The sequence below is a fragment of the Vipera berus genome, assembly GCF_964194415.1.
Source record: "Vipera berus genome assembly, chromosome: 2".
Taxonomy (NCBI): domain Eukaryota; kingdom Metazoa; phylum Chordata; class Lepidosauria; order Squamata; family Viperidae; genus Vipera; species Vipera berus.
In genome coordinates this window covers 148,470,565-148,491,545 of record NC_138203.1, presented here as the reverse complement: position 1 = coordinate 148,491,545, position 20,981 = coordinate 148,470,565, and the positions used below count along the sequence as shown (strand labels likewise).

General features: G+C 40.7%; 1 long non-coding RNA gene across 2 annotated transcripts in view; it reads right to left on the bottom strand.

Annotated features, from left to right (window-relative positions):
• Positions 1-250: 250 nt before the first annotated feature.
• LOC308660959 overlaps positions 251-20,981 on the bottom strand; it is a 245,073-nt gene continuing 224,342 nt past the window's right edge. For both annotated transcript variants that reach the window (XR_014024848.1, XR_014024849.1), the window contains exons 2-3: positions 12,951-13,088; positions 251-1,261 (exon numbers count right to left, since the gene is read on the bottom strand). This is a non-coding gene — a long non-coding RNA (uncharacterized lncRNA). The remainder of the gene's footprint in view (positions 1,262-12,950; positions 13,089-20,981) is intronic.

Sequence of the window (20,981 nt, the reverse complement as noted above, 5' to 3'; positions counted from 1 at the left end):
CGCTATTCGCTTCCTGATCATTATAAGGCCAGGAGCCATCTTGATGTCTGAGGTGATATAATTCCAGAGGGCATGCACCATGACAGAGAAGACACCTTTCCTGTGTCTCACTAGATGACACTGCTTAATTGATGGGAACCAAGCACACCCCCTCTGCCTGAACTCATCAGATGGACAGAAACAACCAGAGATTACATATAAAATAAGACAAAATATAGTCAAGGAATGCGAATTTGCAAAGGATGAATTCTTGAAACATTCTTTATTTAAATGCCCATTTCTCCTTACCCACTGATTTTGGGTTGGTTGTTTTTTTCTCAAACATACAAATAGTCCTCAACTCAAGGCCACAACTGAGCCCTGGATTTTGGTCATAAGTCATGGCATCATGTGACTGGACTCAATTTTACAATTTGTAGGTGAATCAGATGGTCGTTAAGCAAATTACATGGTTGTAAGTCTGAATTGAGCTAATCCAATGAAAAACAACTGGAAAACAACAACAAAAACTCCAAAATGCATTCATGTGACCATGGGACACTGCAACTGGTTATCAAGTCGAGCCAGTTGCCAAGTGCCCAAATGCAATCAGGGGAAAACAGGGATGGTGTAGCGAACAAAACTTTGAGGATGGGTCATGAGTAACTTTTTTCCAGTCCATTGCAACTTTGAACGGTCATTAAGTGACTGGTTGTAAGTCAAGGTTTATCTATACATTACTTGACCTAATTTATTCTCTTGACTAGTAACACATTTTGCAAGGTTAAGTCAAGCATATTGCCCATCTGTCTATGGAGATTCTCAAGTCATGATTGTCCCAAAGGTGCTTTTCCAAAAGGCAGCTGGATTTTCTTTTCTTTTCTTTTTTCCTTTGAAAATGTTTCACTTCTCATCCAAGAAGCTTCTTCAGCTCTAGGACATATTGTCTATCCTTCCATTTTAGTTAATAAATAAAAACAATACTGCACTTTTACCTTGTCCCTAAGCTGGGAGGTGGGTTGTCATTTCACAAAGAAGTCTACAAGAGAGGGCCTCCCTTGAAGTTTAGCACAGCCTTCCAACAGATATTTCTATTTGAGATACAGTAGGTCTTTTTGAACAATCTTGGGTGTGCATGCTGAACATCCATAATGTATCTCAATTCTATTTATGAGCCGATTTCTGTTTTCATCAGGAAGACCATATTTTACTTCTTCTAGACTATCTTTCAAAGATAAAGGATTGACAAGTCTTGGAGCCATGTAATTGGGTTCCCATTTGCCTGCAGGAACACATGAATATTTAGGCAGCATAGAAATACTGTTTACGGTATGAGTGGTGTTTATTTAGAAATAAACTCTATTGAACTTATGAAAACATACTTTCAGATAAATAAGGGTACACCTAGCTAAGTGTAGCCTCAATTTTCTTAGGGCTCACCCATTTATGACTCTAAATATGGTAAGAAAACACCTTCATTTCTTAAAGAACATGTCTTGATGCCACTGACTTCATTTTATTCCAGTCTGTTATGGAGGCATCTTCAGCTGTTCTAGTATAAAACTCATGTTTTCCCTATTTACCCCAAAAAGGTCTTGCCATACAAGCAATCTATGATACATTTTAAAACGTATTTATTTAAAATATTTATATAGTTGCCCATCTTATTAACCAAGTCTGGGCAGCTCCCAATCTCATTCAGGTAGATCCAGACATCCATCCAACCAATTTATATGCCGCCCATCTCACTATCCAAATTGACTCTGGACAGTTTACAGTGCCATAACAACATAAATGTAAAAAAAACATTATTTTATAGCCATAGGCATGTTCCTAGTCATTCAGCCCTGCCCTCCATGGCAATTTTTGCTCAGGCTAAGAGAAGGATAAATACAAGAAAATGAAGCAGTCAAGAGTAACTAACATTAGATTCAAAATAAATAAATAGTTATTCCCCACATCTCCTTGGAAACAGACAGTAATCCTTGATGCTTGGTGGGTTGAAAGAATTTTATACATCTTTCATTTCAAATGAAAACATATGAAATCAAGAAACCGGTAAGAGAGACAAAGAGAGAAAGGGTGGATGTGTATATGTGTCGGGAGGGGCTGATTGAGAGCAGGGAAATCCTGAAAGGTTCTCCCCATTTTTAAGACCTTCATTTAGAATTAGGAAAAATAGCTCAGTTTCGAATTGATGTGAATTTCACATTTGCCTATTAGCTTGGACTGTGAAGCAAGGGAGGAGAAGAAAAATCAAGTTCTTCCAGCTAAGAATTTTTTGGGATCAGAGTCTTGGTGGGTAAATAATCAGTTTTATCCTTTGTCTCCTGCCATCTTTTAAGCCTTGACAGAAGTGGGGTAAAGCCAACTCTCTATCCCCCACAAACAGTTTGCATGAACAAAAAAGTCAGTGTTAAGGTTAGCATGTTTTGCACAGGTGTCTTGAAAAAGAGCCCAACAATCAGCTGATATCACCCAATAATTGAGTTATATTTAAACATAATTGCAACACTTCTGGAATCTTGCTGAACTGTGTTCAGAAGGAGCCTATTGGCTGGTTGGTTGCACTCCCTCTGAACACACCCGTGCAAAACTCTTGTGCAAAATCAGATCAAGATCGGGCAGATTGCTAACTGCCAGCAACAAGAACAGCTCTAAGAATGAGACAAGTAGGCTTTTTTATTGTTGATCACAAGTTTACAAGAATCTCTGCCTTCCCTTGGGAAACAGCAGCTATAGATTAAGGGTTTGACCTCAAACATTTATTTATTTATTTATTTATTTTATTAAACTTATATACCGCCCTTCTCCCGTAGGACTCAGGGCGGTTCACAAGGTTTTTTAAAACAATGCAACAAGTTACAAAAATTAAAAACAATTAAAATAATTACATTAACCTTGAAATATAACCCAATTACAATTAAAAATACAATTAAAACCCCAGTTAATGCTCTCAGTCTAGGCCAGAAAGCTCGAAGAGCCAGGTCTTCAGGTCCCGGCAAAATGAGCGAAGGTCAGGGGCAGTCCTAAGCTCTGCAGGCAGCTGGTTCCAAAGGGCCGGCGCACCCACAGAGAAGGCCCTCCCTTGGGTATTGTCCGCCGGCATTCTTTTACCGGCAGTACCCTGAGGAGACCCTCCCTGTGGGAGCGCACAGGACGAAGGGAGCTTGATGCCGGCAGCAGGTGTTCCCTCAAATATCCCGGACCCAAGCCATTTAGGGCTTTATAGGTCATCACCAGCACCTTGAATCTCACCCAAAGGGCAACTGGAAGCCAATGCAGATCGCGGAGTAGAGGTGTTACATGGGAGTATCGGAAAACCCCCATCACAACCTGCGCGGCTGCATTCTGCACCAGTTGAAGCCTCTGAGTGGTCCTCAAGGGCAGCCCCATGTAGAGAGCGTTGCAGTAGTCCAATCGGGAGGTCACAAGCGCATGAGTGACTGTGCGCAGGGCATCTCGGTCCAGGAAGGGCCGCAACTGGCGTACCAGGCGAACCTGGGCAAAAGCCCCCCTGGTCACGGCTCCTATATGATCTTCAAAGCTGAGCCGCGAATCCAGGAGGACGCCCAAGTTGCGAGCCCTATTGATGGGGGGGTAACACCTCACCCCCCATCATTAAAGATGGAATGGACTGGTTAGTCTGAGATGCCGTTATGCACAGCCACTCAGTCTTGGCAGGATTGAGACGAAGCCTGAATAGACGCTAAAATGGAATGTTTTTTTAAGCCTCCCTATCAGGGCCTCCTGTTCTCCTTCCGGTAGTTCCACCACACTAACCCACTATTCTAGCCAACTGTTAAAACTCAATTTCTTTCCAGTTCTGCTCCTGAACCATCTTGATAAAAATGATGTTTTTCTCATTGGCAGGAAACATTTGGTGGGAGGGCAAAGAAAGCCAACAGAATCTGCCAATCCTCCTTAATTTGTAACATCTTAGAGCTGCCAGTGGTCATTCTGGTTTTCTGTTTGGGTAAGGAAATACCAGTGAAAGCATGAACCAGTGAGTCACAGGTTGTTTAGTGCAGAGGCCCCAACCATTTGGGTACCAGGGACCGGTTCTGTGGAGAGAGGTTTTTCCGCAGACCAGAGGGTGCGTGATTTTGTGTGCTGCCTGCATCCCACGGATGGGGCTTTGCTTGTTTGTGCGGACCAGTTGCTGGCATGCCATGACCCAGTACCGGTCCATGGACCAGGGGGTTGGGGAACCCTGGCCTAGTGTTTTTGTTTATACTTAGTAAAGCAGTTGGTGTATCATTGAAGAGGAGGCAGGGGAGAGCCTTAATGAAGCATCTCTCTTTTGTGATACAATGTTTTCAGAAGGTAGCCTGCAACAATTAGCCTCATTCCTCAGAAATCCCAGGAAATCTAATTAATTTTCTTCCTAATCTCTGAGCGATTGCAAACTCTTCCGCAGTCAGTAATTCCAATGACCTTCAGCTATTTGCCTGACCCTGGTCGAAAGAGCATACCGGTGAGTTCCCGGGGGTACAACTGACCAGAAATATTATTCATTTCCAACATATCTGGGATGGTGAGAAGGGAAACAATTTAGAAGCCATCTGTGAGTGAACTTTGTATTTTGGTTGGTGTCATATTTGTATACATCTAAAATAACACTGTGACAAAGAGGACTGAGGGATAAAAATCTTCTCATTTATTCCAACTATATTATTCCAGCTTGGTTTTGGAATTGCTGTTTTAAAAGTTTATGTCTTAGCTACCAAAAAGTACTGTTCCAAGTAAGAATTCAATATAGTTATACTTATTTTATACATTTACATGACCAACATTTTATCAATCATCCCAGTGGTTGAATTAAAGTAACAGCCAAAAATCAGTACAAAAGATATATAAATATAATCCATCAAGGTTGCTGCTACCAATATGGGCACATTTACTGTACATCACTTGTATCCTACCCCTTGTGTACAAACTCTGACAAGCTTATGTAAAGTAAAAGAATCAAACAATAATAAGCATAGAAAATAAAACTGACACAAATAAGAGAATCTCCCATTCTGATTATTTTCCATATGAAAAAATGAAATATACTTTAATATGGAAAGCTTAAGCTATGTTTCCTTTGCATATTGAAAATTAAAGTATGAGACTATGAGTAGTCTGCGACTTATGACCATAACTGAGCCCCAAATTTCCATTGCTAAACATCACACTTGTTAAGTAGGTTTTGCCCATTTTTTGCCACAGTTTCTAGGTGAATCCCTGCAGTTCTTAAGTGAATCATGTGGTTGTTAAGCTAATCCCCCATTGACTTTGCTTTGCTCTTTGGCCCAGAGCTCAATGTGGCAGCAGAGATGGCGGTGGGGTGTGTATGGAAATGGAATGGCCCCAGCTACCGTTGCCTCCCCATCGCCCACTCCACCCTACTCCACTGCCACCATCTCTGCCCTCTTGGGCCCAGAGTTTGGTGTGGTGGCAGCAGCAAAGCAGCACGGGGTGTGAAGATGGGAAGCCCCCAGCCATTGCCACTGCTCTGTGCTCTGCCCACCTACTTGCTTGCCTACCCACCCAGCTCTTCCTCCAGCTGCCCAGTGTGAGTTGTCCCCAGGGCAAGTTGGCCATGTGCAGTTGTCCCCTGTGGCTACTTGGTAGCGGTGAGTTGGCAGAAGCAACTTGGCAGTGCAAGCTGGCATCAGTGAGTTGTACTTGACCCAAGGCCCAGTGACCAAGTTCCAGAGACTAACTATTCATTTGTTTGCTTTGTTGGCCTGTCAGCTGAAAAGTGACATTTAGTACCAGATACATATTTTATGGAAGTCTATGTGGGAAAAGATAGATGGATGGAAGGAGACAGACAAATAGACCTTCTGGCTATTCTTAATGACTTTTTAGCCAGTAGGTTATCAAAATGATGAATACATAATTCTTTGGAACCACTTGTCAAATCTCTCCAGTCTTATATCGTTTGTAAGAAGCACACAATTCAGGAAAAATCCCTTAATGCCAGAAGAGGTGTGCCTAATCAGAAAAGAAAAGAAAAACAAGGAAAAACAAAATACTGCTCCTACAGTTGAAGCAACCTATGCTTCATCATAACTATTGCAGATTATGGCTTAGTGGTTGCCTCCCTTCTTTCCATAATCCATATCAAAATGTCTTTTCACAGCTGCTATCAGATATCTCAGATAGTTTTTGTGAAAGAAAGAGAATGAAGATGGACCCTCCCTAATAATTCCCAGAGTATATGCTTTATTATGGTGTTGGTAATGTGCTTTAGCTTGGCAAGATTCGACCTACAGGTGAGGAATACTAAAGAAATGTGCTTGGAAGAATCACATTGACTTTCTTGCTTTTTGAAGCCCGACAGAAATTACATTACAACATGGTGAGTCTCATCCCACATTGCTTTCTAGCGTCAATCATCCAAGTGGGGAGTGGACATCTCTCTAAAATTCCACAACATCAATTCGTTAAGCAGGTTTGAGCAGTCGCCTCTCAGCAACCTCTTTGCTACTGGCTTTCAACATGGAATCACAGAATAAATGTGGCCTGCTATGACTGATGACTATAGCAAAAGCTGCCAGAGAGACTCAGGAGATTCTTCTATCTCATCTTCCAGGATAGGTCATCCATCAGGGCTACTAAAGTAGTTTTTCCATAGCCTGAATGAGGGAATCCCCTTTCTTCAGCTGGCATCGAGATCTATGTGATTAATGTATGAGCAGACTTCAGAACTGAGGTGTTCAAGAGATGGCCATGATAATCAGTGGTACTGTTTCCCTGCGTTGCATATTAGGTATTCTCCAGGGTCATCTTCTGCTTTACTTCCATGTCTTTACAGTACAAGAGACTTACCTCAAAACTGCTTATTTGCAAACGTGGAAAGTCACCACTCCAGGAAACCGTATTATTATTTTTATAGGCATACTCCCAATTGCTACATAATTTCAAAATGGCGGATTGCACCATTTAAATGAATAATTGTTAGCATCAGAACTCTAACCAGCTGCTGCTTATCAATCCACGTTAATGTTTCCCATACCAAGCTGCTTTTCTAAACCCCCTGTAAGCTATGCAAAACATGTAATTTGCCTGTTGGTATGGGAACATCTTTTTAAATATGTATTTTTTAAAGTTTACATATTGCTGTGGAACATTTCTAATTAAGAACTCCAAAAAAACTATTTTGATTCATATCTGTGCTGTGAAGCGTAGTTAAGAAAGTAACAACAGTCTCTTATCAAAGTCTACACAAACCTATGGAGTCAGTGGTGAAGTCAGTCTCATGTTGATTGATTCAATCAACTCCACTGTCAATGGCACCATTACTAGGCCCCAGTCACCCTTCATATTCCTTTTTAAATATATATATATATATATATATATATATATATATATATATATATATATATATATATATATATATATATATATATATATATATATATATATATATATATATATATATATATATATATATATAGAGAGAGAGAGAGAGAGAGAGAGAGAGAGAGAGAGAGAGAAAGAGAGAGATAGCAAAGTTTGTGAAATTTTAGCAATTACACTCTAAGGGTCTTACAAAGGTACAGTTTTTAAAAATAATATTTTAATCTGTGTAGTTTTAATATTTTAATTATTTTTTTACTTCTTTTATAGTTTTGTAAGCTGCCCAGAGTCAGCTTGTATGGAAGATGGATGGCATAAAAAATTAATAAATAAAATAAAATTTAATAAATAAAATGAAATGCTTAATTAGAAAGACAAAATCTTGCAGAATTTGGCAACAAGAAAATACGTTCACCCACTTTTTCATTAGCCCCATGCAAATTGTTATTGCATCGTAACTGATTTCCAATAGGTGTCAGCCAAGTTCTGTTTAAATCATCTTTCAATTCCTTGTAAAGTCAGAGGAATTTTATTTTGATTATGAGCCTTAAATAGACATTTCAAAAGTGTGCAGCTATATCCGTGGGACAATCTGAACACCAAATATTAAAAAAAGTAGATGTAAGTGGTGCTTGGGAAAACCTTTACAGGTGAGAAATTTGTTTGCTTTGTTTTTCAAGGATGAATTAAACTGGCAAATTACTTCATAAATAGAACAGAAATAGCACGAGATTAATGCAAATATGTGAGAAGCAGGACTGTCAGATTTATCTATTCCAGGGTAGGAATGGGTGGGGAGAATGACAGATATGCTGAAACTGAACCGAGAAGTCTGGATTTTCCAAATTATTTTGAATATTCTTCTGCATGTCTTGACAATACCAGACATCCTAGATTTCATTTTTAAGCATTCTTCATTAAACTGATAAAATGACCTTATTCAGTAATAATGATTTTGTTTACAATAATTCAATAGATGTATAAGGCTGTGTCTTTATTGACAGATTCAGGTAGCTTATGAAGTAGAGTTTGTTTTCTGCCTTCTTCCTAAAAACAACTACTTCTTTCATAATGTGCTCCAATGAGGGAAGAATTGTTATTCATATGCCTTTAAGTCCATATTCTAGTTTAATAAATCTGGAACAATTGGCTATTTTTATATGACGTGTTTAAAAAACATTGCATTTGTCTCATCTTTGGGTTTTACCGAGGCAGCTAGAAGCCATGTTTAGTGGTTGTAAAGTCATGTTTTCTCCATTCTCCCAACACAGTCTTTGCTCTGGACACAACCAATCAATTTTCATTGATGACTAGTTGATCACCCAATCAGGGTCTGAGAACTGTCCAGCCACCATTGGCTGCCTGCAGCTGCAACTGGCAGAATTTTCCTCATCGATCAGTGAGCACTGCCCTCAATGATCAGTTCAGCTTGGACTGCAGGAGAAGCCACATATGGATTTGCATGGGCTTCTTATAAGCCTGGCTTTAGTCCTGTTTTGAAAGAGAGAATCCTGAGATTGTGTTGATCAAAGGTCAATCTAAACTACCAAAAGAGAGATATCCTGGACTCAGCCAGAACCGGTTGCCAATTATATAAAAAGGAAACAAACAAATATCAGGAAACCAATTTTTTATTCTGACCTGCAAAGGGCTCCAAGAGAGAAGCACTATTTGGCCAATGCTATGAAACAAGAAAGGATGAGCTTTCTAAGGCTTTTCAACCTTTTCACCCATTGTACCAGTTTTAGGATATGGCAACATCCGAGTACCACCAGTCACACAGCAAGGTGTCAAAAACTTGATGACTAAAAAAAAAGGAAACAAGTGATGAAGTACAGGTAGTTCTCGACTTACAACAGTTCGCTTAGTGACTGTTCGAAGTTACAATGGCACTGAAAAAAGTGCCCCCCAAGCCACAGCCGAGCAAGACACCTGCCTGCCTGCCCAGCAGCGCTCTTCCTCCTGTCTGAGGTTTTCATTATTGTGAGCATTTCTGTTGAGGATTGGCAGCAGGGGTGGGGTGGGGTGGTTGGTTTTTATTCCCCCCCCCCATCTGCTGGGTGGTTGCAGCAGGTTTTGGTCACTTCACATGATCCTGGGACACTGTGACTGCCATAAATATGAATCAGTTGCCAAGCATCTGCAAGACCTTGGAGATGCTGCAACATTCCAGCTGATTGGCACTTCTTCTGGGCTCAGCAGAAGCACTGGGATCAGCACCGAGCTCCAGTTGGAGCCTGGCACTGATCCTGATGCTTCCACTGAGCCCTGACAGCCCTGCAGCTCCAGCCATCTCTCGCTCAGGCTTGTGCGGTGCTGCTACTGGTTCAGCTCATTCCCCTCCCCCACTACCACTTTTCTAGGATGGTTGTGTACCACCTGCCAGGTGCCAATGTACCAGAGGTGGTACTCGTACCGCTGGTTGAAAAGCCCTGTTCTAAGGAATTAAGCAATCCCATTTAAGGTAATAGGGCAAAATGCCTTGCAAGGTAGTCCAGACAAGAAGTATATCCAGAAGTACTAGGTCTACTTTATTATAAGGTTACATCTTTCATGTCTGAAAATATATTTCTCCCCCATTGCCTTGGGGAGTAGCCCAAGAAACTGAGGAGGGCTGCCTTCTGAGATGCTTGCCATGCTCACAATTCTTCCATGGGTTGCCACTTATCCAACTATTGCCCTGCCTCTTCCCCCTATCTCCTAAAACCGTCCTCACATAGCATTACCAGTTGTCAGTAGCACTAGAGAAGGCTAGTCTTGAAACCCCTTCCTCAATTCTTCATCTGCATGGCAGACAAAGGCCAAAAGATTTGGGGAGATCGAGGAAGCTGTCTGGTGAATTTTGATGTGGCCATTAGCTACATCACCTGTATCCATCTGGGTCTAAGAGAAGATGGGGTAGAGGGCTGGTCAGTGGTGGGATTCAAATAATTTAACAACTGGTTCTGTTCGTCATCATCATCAGTGCAACGCACCTCGCATATTTGTCATCACAGCATTGTCATCATCACCAGCGCGACACGCATTGCATTGACATCATCACCTGCATGACATGCCTTGCGGTGGTGGCAGCACCAGCTTGATGCGCCTCACAGATTTATCGTGACTGGTTTGCTGAACTCAACAAAAAGTTAAGTATCAGTTCTGCCGAACTGGTGCAAACTGGCTGAATCCCACCACTGGTTGCTGATAGGCAAAGCTACCTCACAGATTTCAATTAGTTTATCCACCTTTGTTGCCTTTGTTTCATGAACTGAATGCAACACAAAATAAGCTTTACAAAGCCTAGAGCTCAACTGTCATCAGTGTAATATAATTCTTGGGTAAATAAATGCATCAAATCCACTTTATTCTTTTGCAAACTGCTGGCCTGCAGGCTGGATGCGTCATGCCAAAACCGCACCCACCCCATTGCCAGCAATGGGGAAAAAAGTCATGATACATTGCGACATGTCACGTGACATCGCGAGTTTGACATCTGTGAGCTATAGGGTTGCATGCCAGATGACTGTCCAGCTATAGTTTGAGTGGAGCAAGGAAGTCATGAGTTAATAGCTAGTACAGCTGTCATGAGAAGTAGCTTTGCTTGTATTGACCAGAACAAAAAGGGCTCTCCTAGAATGGGGGTAGGGAAGAGGGGGAGGATGTTGTTGTTGTTGTTTTCTGATTTCCCCTTGACAAGTGTCCTGCCTCAGAATAAACTGTGAAGAATTGTGCAGCCAGCAACACCAAACTTGCAAATAAGCAAAGATACACTTGTTAGTACCAGGGTCTTTCCACACCTGCCACCAGTACCAAGCAATTTCATCTTTTCCACAACGTCAAGCAAAACTCAACTAATAGGGCAACTATGGGGAGGGTCAGAAAAAGTCATAATGGCACCTCATCCAACCAATGCCTGGTCCTTTTGTATGTGTTTTGCAGATAGCAAATATTAAAATAAATAAAATATTAAATATTAAAATCAGGGCAGAGATTTAATGGCCACTATATTGGCTTTTTAGCTATGCCTTGCAATGCCTCTAAGCTCAAATAGATATTGGCTAAAGTAAACATTTAAAGCTACTGCCTATGCTGCCCAACACCCATTAAGGACAGAGTTTTATTGTTTCATCATTTGCCCTCCCAGGACCCTCTGCTTAAGGCAGTGCCTGGTTTCCCATTCTGGAGTAGAAAAAAAAAGTTATTGGCTACTGTGTGAAACAAGTCTTGAGCTAAAATGGACCTTGGTCTTATTCAGCAAAAGCTATCCTTATGTTATTAACTATTCATTTATCCCCTGCCTTCAGATCACGGCACACACTCATTTTTAGGAGGTTTTTTTTAATCTGCTGAAGTGCTTTTAAAGTTTTTATTCTGTGCTCCAGTGGTGTGTGTGTGTGTGTGTGTGTGTGTGTGTGTGTGTTCTGTGGTTTAAAACACATCTTAAACCTGCATGCTACTCAGAAAGTCCAGAAATTGCAATACTGAAAATAAATTAATTCAATAAAGCTTACAACCTATTGTCACGAACGAGAAGCTGCATTTTCTCTTCCAAAATCCAATAATGCTTGCTAGCTGAACTTGCTCCTTGGATGTTACTTGACATTCTTTTCGAAGAGTCAAACCATCTGCATTCAAAGAAACCTTTGCATTTTCCATTCTTTTTCACCTGGATGTTGTATACAATGCTACAACTTGCTGGAGCTGTTGGGTTTCTCCTATGTATCCAAATCTGGCAGCTCACTCTAAGTCAACCTCTATGTCTGCATTAATAGTTAAAAAACACCCAGCAGCACCAGTCTTGCTGGAGCTAGCAGTAGAACAGTTCAAAAAGGCATATGCATATATAAGTGTCTGCTTAGCTTAGCCTCAGTCTGAGGTAGATCTAGTCTGTTTCTTGTAACTCAAACTCGAACAGAATGAAGTTTTGGAATGGAGTCCAGCTATGCTGATTTGGGCCAAATGTTCATGAATATTGGTGAATCATAAAAAAAAGACATCCTCCTAAATTGTTAGGCTAAATTGCATTCCTCTGCAAAAGAGGTAGGGCTCATATCACAATGAGGCACCTGCCTTCTTGCAGATTTTGACCCACAGACCCTTGCAGATACTAGGTCAAGATTTTCTGATACAGAATAAAGTTTTGATTTCCAAAATCACATTCTTGCACTGAGCCTAATCATGAAGTCACAAAAAGGAAAAAATGTAAAAACCACTTTCTAGGATTTCTCAATATACCTTAGTGAGATTTATAATATGAAGGTCATAAAGATCCTGTCAAGTATAGCAGAAGTAGGCAAAATCAAGCCCCTGAAATGCTCTCAAACCTGGTCCATACTATCCCATGACAAACAAAGCAATGAATGAAGATGTATTTCCTCAAATATTATTTTTAATAGATTGCAGTAGAATTTTTCCTTAGTAATGAATATTTAATACTCTCATTATTTGGATGTATGTATTTCTTGGTTTATGGAAAGACTGAACCCACTGAGGCACATCCCTGTCTGTCTTTATATTAACTCCTGGTTCTATTGGATCCCTCACTTTAAAGTTTTTTGGTAGGAGAAGGAGTGGGATCAGAGTTAAAAGAGGGATCAGCCTAGAATCCCTACATTGAACTAGGTCTGACTTACCTTGAATTCTATGGACCCTTATCTAACTCCAAGCAGGTGCTGTTCATTGATAAGATTCCTGTGCATAGGCTGTTTAGCAATAAACCAGTTTAACTGGATCTTCACATGTTGACCTGATATCTTCCCCCAAACTGCAGGCTATAGGGAAAATAGCAAATTAATACAGTTTTGAAATATATGAAGCACCCAAAATTGATTCTGTTTCAGAATGTGGCATATGATTGTGAGGGATTCCCAAGAGTTTAGTGGGGTTTGGAAAATGGTAGACATTGGAAAATTCTAAATGCAAGTAAAATGAAATTACAGCAACCACTATTTTCTTTTCCCAGTGGCTTTGGATGCGCTGATACTGGGGTCCAGAGGTTATGCAGTTGCACTATTATTCTAGAGTTTGATGTTATTTCTGTTCCTTGGGACTAAAGGTTTACTCAGACATTAGACATCTCTTTTAAGGGAATCATTCTCTATCCCAAGCTAATGAACACAGCATAATTTTTGCTCTCTCTACATTAAAGCCATGAATATAAGATGGTAAAAATAATCATATTTTTTCTTATACATTTCCCCCCAATTTGCTAAACTTCCATGCATCGTCTTGTGGATTTACAGTACTTCCAGTATAATGTTGAAACCTGGAAGATATGTGGAACAAGTCCAGACTTCAGTTATCCTTGCTGCTTTTCCTCTATTGGAAATGTTCCTAACTTGGTTTTGATAATTATCTTCCTTAGCTAACATAATGACCAGACAAGGCATACAGGTTTCTACCACCACTGTGATTTTTATTTTCAACCATCTAAGCTTCAAACAGAAGCCTATACCACCTCTGTGATTCTTTTGAATTATAATGAAGTTAAATGAAAATAGGATAACATTTTCTCTTTTTGCCACAGATTATCTTCTATGATGTAATGGTGTTATGTTTTTATTAGTTCAAAAGTGCTGGTGGGGGAGGGTTGGCAGTCATTGTCAGTTAGATAGAGAATAGTCAGACAGATATAGATAGCCATACACACAAATAGAAAATAGATAGATAGATAGATAGATAGATAGATAGATAGATAGATAGATAGATAGATAGATAGATAGATAGATCTGAAGACACTTGATAAAGAAACTACTCTATTCAAATTAAAAAGCTTGACCATTTATTTTGTAAAGTTGTGGTAAGAAGTAAAATTTTCCAACAAAGAGTGTTAAAGAAAAATGTTCTGTAACTGCACATATAAAAACCTATTTAAAAATTTGCAACGGTAGCTAGGATCCATGTGTAAGGGAAGAAATCTAATTTTAAAGGAAGGCACATTAGCAAACTAAATCCAGTTATTCTGATGTTCACCAAATAATACAGCAATAATAAATGTTTTGCTGTTGATTAACTATCTTCTTGAGATTTTGTCTCCCTAAATTTTGTCCTGCTTAACATGCATTTAGTGGCAAATGTTCCAATTTCAGGTTTCTGGAGGAACATAATTTATTGTTGCTTGAGTAATAAAAATGTATCTCATTTGTTCTTTTTTTCCAGGTCATACCATAACAACTTCTCTGCTGAAATAATACTCATATGATGATTGATGCAAGTGAAAGTCATTCATTTGTCCTTGTTTAAAGAAAAGTTTACATCACCATTTCTTAAGTGCTGTGAGAAGGAAAGTTACTAATAATATATAAATGGAGTATTTCAACTTGCAGGGAGACCAATAATGGACTATAGGATATTTGCTTACAAGGACTTTCAGTTTATTTACTCTTGCTGTGGAGAAATGTGGTTCTGCATTTCATCCTATAAATAAATGCATTGTGACATTTACAGGAGTAGCGCCATTTGACTCTTGCAAACGCTTTGTCGACAAGTATTATGTTGCAAATGCTTTTAAACACTTTTGCCCTAAGATAGGAACTCAAACATTTTATGAGATAAGACCTAGAATTTGTCTCTGCCCTTTGCCTTTATTAACCTTTGTATCTATTATTCAACACTGAAAGAGTCTCCTATTCTCTAGATTTTTGTTCCACTGTAAAGGTGAGGGGCAACCAAGATTGATTTCATCCCAAGCCTATATTCAATGAGAATACGTTCTTTTGTAACTTAAATACATTATTCACTGCCTCAGACTCTGGAAGAAAAGAGAATAGATCTTGACTTTTCTTGTGTAGGGATCCTTTCCAGAATTCAAAAAGTACATTCATATACCTGCAGTTGTCTCTACTTGGGTTAATCATTCCAGATATTGTCTCCTTCACAGAACTTAATGTCTAGTCCCTGATCATTCACATTGCCTTTTCACTCCTCTGGCACTTTATTTGTTCTTCGGAACTTCTCAGATATGTAGTGGTTTGTCTGATTGATTGATATATCAACTTTAGAAACCGCCCCTCTCTCTCTATCTCTCACTCATAGACTGATTCTGGGAGGTGTGCAATTCAAAATATAAAGACCATATAAACATTATATCCCACTAGGAGGTAGTTAAAATAAGAATAGAATAATTAAAGTTAAAAAGGTGGGGAGAAGTTGCTCGCTCCACTGTAGGCCCCAAGCAAGTTGGCAAAGGCAGGTCTTCAGATATTTCTGAAAGGCCAGGAGGAGGATCCACCTCACCTCTGGGGCGGAGGGAGTGTTCCAAAGGAAGGGGGGCAATGGCATAGAACAGGGCTCTGCAACCTTCACAACTTTAAGACTTGTGGACTTCAGGTTCCAGAATTCCTCAGCCAGCTATGTACCCCTGTCATAGAAGGCTTTCTTCCTGAACCCCATCAGTCAGAAGAATTGATAGGGTCCATAATAAACCCTCCCTGCATGACCTTTCTAGAATGCAAGCCACAAGATTTCCAATATGGCTATTTGATAAGACACTATTTATTTATGCTTCCCTGTCAGGTGTCAAAAAAACAAAAACAAAAGAAAACAAAGTTTATGGAAGGTTTTTGAAGAAAAGGGTTACGCTGAACATTTAATCACGACCTTTCTTGCCATGGTTGTTAAGTGAATCACTGCAGTTGATAAGTTAGTATCCTGGTTATTAAGTGAAGCTGGCTTCCCCACTGATTTTTGCAAAAGCTGATCACGTGATCTTGGGAGACAACAACAGTCATAAATATGAACCAGTTGCCAAGCAGCCGAATTTTGGTCATGTGACCATGGGGACACAAAGATGGTTGTAAGAGTAAGAACTGATTATAAGTCACTTTTCAGGGCCATTGTAAATTTGAACAGTCACTAAATGAACAGTTGTAAGTCAAGGACTACCTGTATATGCCAAATGGGAGCACTGACCAGTGCTCTCTCCAGGAGGCAATGGAGATAAATAATGTCTTCCTGAAAGTTTTACTCCATATCTCTGAAGCAGCCTCTCTGGAAATCAAGTATGAGGATTAGGGACACTGCATGAGAGGCATTAGTGCCAAAAGAGAAGAGGAGAAGCAGAAATTATTTCTGAAACATTACAGGCAGTCCTCAACTTACAATAATTCATTTAGTGACCATTCAAAGTTACAACAGCACTAAAAAAAAGTGATGTATGACTGTTTTTCATAGTTGCAACCTTTGAAGCATCCCCACGATCAAAATTTGGTTCTTTGTTGTAGCAGGTGCCTAAAAGGACACACACCCCTCCACACTGCCCCTCCCTCAAGTGATTTGGGGGCTCCAACCAATTTGATTTGCTTCTTTGTTGTTGTTTTCTAGAAGTATTTTCAAGAACAAAATTCTTTAGAGCCGGGCTTTTCAACCTTTTCACAGATTGTACCACTTTTAGAATATGGCAACATTCGAGTACCACCAGTCACCTAGCAAGGTGTCAAAAACTTGATGACCCCACCCCCAAAATGGGAAAAAGTGATAAAGTATAGGTAGTCCTTTAGTTACAACAGTTTGTTTAGTGACTGTTCAAAGTTACAACAGCACTGAAAAAAGTGACTTATGACCATTTTTCACACTTATGACCATTGCAGCATCCCCAGAGTCATGTGATTTAAATTTGGATGCTTGGCAACCGATTCATATTTATGATAGTCACAATGTTCTAGGGTCATGTGATTGCCTTTTGCAAACTTCTGACAAGCAAAGTTAGTGGGGAAACCAGATTCACTTAACAACCATGTTACTAATTTAATCTCTCTCTCTCCCTCTCTCTCTCCCCCTCTCTCTTTCTCTCTCTCCCTCTCTCTATTTCTCTCCCTCCCTCCCTCTTTCTTTCTCTCTCCTTCTCTGTCTCTCCCTCTTTATCTCTCTCTCCCTCCCTCTCCCTTTCTCTCCCTCTATTTCTCTCCCTCCCTCCCCCTTTCTCTCCCTCTCTATTTCTCTCTCTTTCTTTCTTTCTCTCTTTTCTCTCTCCCTCTCTATTTCTCTCTCCCCCTCTCTATTTCTCCCTCCCTCTCTCCCCCTCTCTTTCTCTCCCTCTCTATTTCTCTTTTTCTCTCTCTCCCTCCCTCTTTCTCTCTCCTCTCTCTCTCTCTTTCTCGCCCTCTCTCTTTCTCTCTTTCCCTCCTTCTCTCTCATTGTCCCTTTCTTCTTTTCTTCCTTTCTTCCTTCCCTCCCTCTTTGTCCCTTCCTCCTTCCCTCCCTCTCATTGTCATTTCCTTCCTTCCTTCCTTCCTTCCTTCCTTCCTTCCTTCCTTCTCCATTTTTACCAAAAAACCTGATGCCCACTTAACTATAACACTTCTATCATAATCCAAGCAATCACACCCCTCAAATCACTTTACAGACATAAATTAAGGAAAATTAATACTCGGTATAGCCCAAACTGTCCGATCAAGAAATCAACATGAGCTCATCATTGCTTCATAACTTCAACTCCCAGAATTCCTCAGTCAAACACGCTGGCCTGGGGATCGGTTTGGAGGTGCGGAGGGGAGGGGAGCAGCCGAGGGCTGCCCATGTGACCTTGAAGCAGCCACCTTTGAAAGTACCGGGCAGAGCGGGCAATGGGAGAGGAGCGGGCCAATTGCCTTACCGGTACCTGGGACTCTGATGCGCCTTCCTAGCCATGTGTGCCTTGGATGGGGCCACGCTTCTCCCAGGGGGCGGGGCACCCGGGTGCAGGGCCAATCAGGATCCCTGCTAGGGGGCAAGCTGGCATGAAGAGAGAGAGAGAGAGAAGGGAAGCGCAAGTGCCTTTCTCTCTCTCTCTCTCTCTGACTCTCTCTCTTTGCAAATGGTGGAGGACTGGGAGCCGTAGTTGAAGGCTGAAATGCCTTCAGCTGTAACTGCTCACATGTGTTTGTGTGAGCAGGGATCAATGCTGCTTTCCAGGTGATAAGTACTTCTTCGGGGCTCAGCAGATGCGCCAGAATCAGTGCCGCTTTCCAGGTGATTACTGCTTATTCAGGGCTCAACAGAAGGACCAGGATCAGCGCTGAGCTCCAGTTGGAGCCTGGCACTGATCCTGGCACTTGAGCCCTGACAGCCTGAAAGAAGTGCCAATCATCTGCAAAGCGGCGCTGATCCTGGCGCTTGAGCCCTGACAGCCCTGAAGAAGTGCCGATCAGCTGCAAAGTGGTACTGATCCCAGCTCTTCCACTGAGCCGTGGCAGCCCCGAAGATGCACCAATCAGCTGCAAAGCAGTCCTGATCCTGGCGCTTGAGCCCTGACAGCCCCGAAGAAGCGCCGATCAGCTGTAAAGCAGCGCAGATCCTGGCGCTTGAGCCCTGACAGCCCCAAAGAAGCGCTGAACAGCTGATCAGCTAGAAAGCAGATGGTCGCATATCACCTGGCAGGCGCTAATGTACCACTGGCGTACCACCAGTTGACAAGCCCTGCTTTAGAGAACTCACTTGCTTCTTTTAAGAGTAGTTGTGTGATGAATATCTGAAAGACGATGTGTAAGTTCCCCCAGACATTATTTCCATTTGTAACCCTAACTTTTTAATTATAGATGTGTGTGTACTTTTCATAACTCCCTCTGTAGCCTTTAATAGTCTTGTCCATGCACAGTTAATCTGCACATGATGGGAAAAGAGATTACAACCGTGTATTAAATCTGAAAGCCTTTGAAAGGAGCACACCGAGTTCAGATTGGCAAATGGAAGGATTTTGCAACACTTGAACTTGAGCCATGGATTGGGAAGCTTTTGCACAGGCAACCCTAACACATCTAAAGCTCTCTCTGTTTGCCCACTATTTTTCATCAAGTCATCAAGTGAACTGAGATGTGGTTCTCAGATGAACTGGAATTATATTCTATAATGCTTCAATTGAAATCTGAGGTGGGAAAGAGATGGGACGTACACTGGAATAACTTCACTATTGCAGCATGTATTTGATAAACATGCTATTCCCCCTTTTATATAGCTGGATAAATGAAAGGGTCTATGACAATTTGCTCTGGCCAACTTTGCCGCAGCCAACTTTTTAAGGCCAACTTGTTGCGGGACAAGAATGACACTAACATCGAAGAAATAGTGGAATAGAATCATTAAAGAAGGGATAGTGGAATAGAATCATTAAAGAAGGCATGCCAAAGGAGGGACAAAATGAAATGTGAATGACAAAAAATAAAACATTTTAAAAATGATTTTAAATAATTAAATTGAAATTGTTGAATTGCCCTGCAGCGAGCAGTCTTGTGGCCAGTCAGCCATGGCAAAATGTACTGTGGCAGGTTGGCCATGGCGAGTTGACTGTAGCAAGTTAGGTATGGCGAGTTGTTCTTTTCTGAAAGGAGATGTCATGAATATTTTCAGATAAGGTATTGAAACCCATGACTTTCCTTAAGTTGCTACAAATTACAGCCAACCAGGGTATTATGCTTTGTTTATTTATTTTAAAATTTTAGTGAATAAACGTTAGCTTAAAAGGCATCGCTGAGTGCATTATGTAAATTCAGCCATTGAGTCTAGCATAATATCTTATTATGCAGAGAGAAAGGAGGAGCCATCTAGAAATCATGGGATCACAAGCTCAAAAGAACATCAGAGGGACTAATTTATCTCCCTGCCAATTAAAGCAATTTTCTACTTCAGCATTCTTGATAGAAGGCCATCCATTTCCTGCTTAAAGAGCTCTTAAGGAACTGGTTTATTTTCAGTGTCGGATCTCTGCAGGGGAAAAAAAGAGTCTGAAATGATATAAAATTTGAAGTTCATGAGAAGAGTACAGATGTACACACATCCCATCTAAATAATAAACAGCTGAACTATCACCATTGGTTTGGCAACTAACAGACTCACTGTTCACTACCTTCCCAAGCTTTCACATAAACAGGTATGCTCCTAAGCTGCCACTGAAAATGGTGATCAGTCACACTGATCTTTAAAATATGAATGTGATCCTTGAATTTCTTTTGCGGTGTCTCATATACTAGCTGCAAGTTTTTTGAGCAGGAGGACTCTTAGGTCAATAAGTCCACCCCCCCACCCCCACCACCCAAATTTAGACTGGATTACTTTAAAGCACTCTAAGCACTCTATTGGGGAATTTCTTTGTAGGCATTTTGAACGTTTCAGTTGTACAAAATGCAACTGCCTGTCTACTGATGGTGCAAAGCATTACAATGGTGTTCTGTGTGCCGCAATTGCTACTCACAGGCAGTCCTTGACTTATGACCATTTGTTTAACAACTGTTCAGTGTTACAACAATGCTTTAAAAAGTGACTTACAACCAGTCCTTACATTTATGACCGTCACAGCATCCTTATGGTCATGTGAACAAAACTCAGGCATTTGGCAACTGGCATGTTTTCAATGATTGTTGCATGCTCCAAGGTGATGGGAATGCTATTTACAATCTTCTCAAGCAGCTTTCTGACAAGCAAGGTCAATGGGGGAAGTGGATTCACTTACAAACAATGTGATTCACTTAATAGCCATGATATATATATATAAAAAGGTTGCAAAAAAATCAGGCACAAATCACTTAATAATTGTTTAGAGATGAAAGTTCTGGTTCCAATTGTGGTTGTAAATTGAAGATTATCAGTATAGGATGACAAGTTCAATGATGTACTGATGTAATGATTTTTAACATGGCTTGTTGTCCCCAGCACCTCTGGGACTGTTTTCTCCAAGTAGCATTAGCCTCTCCTAT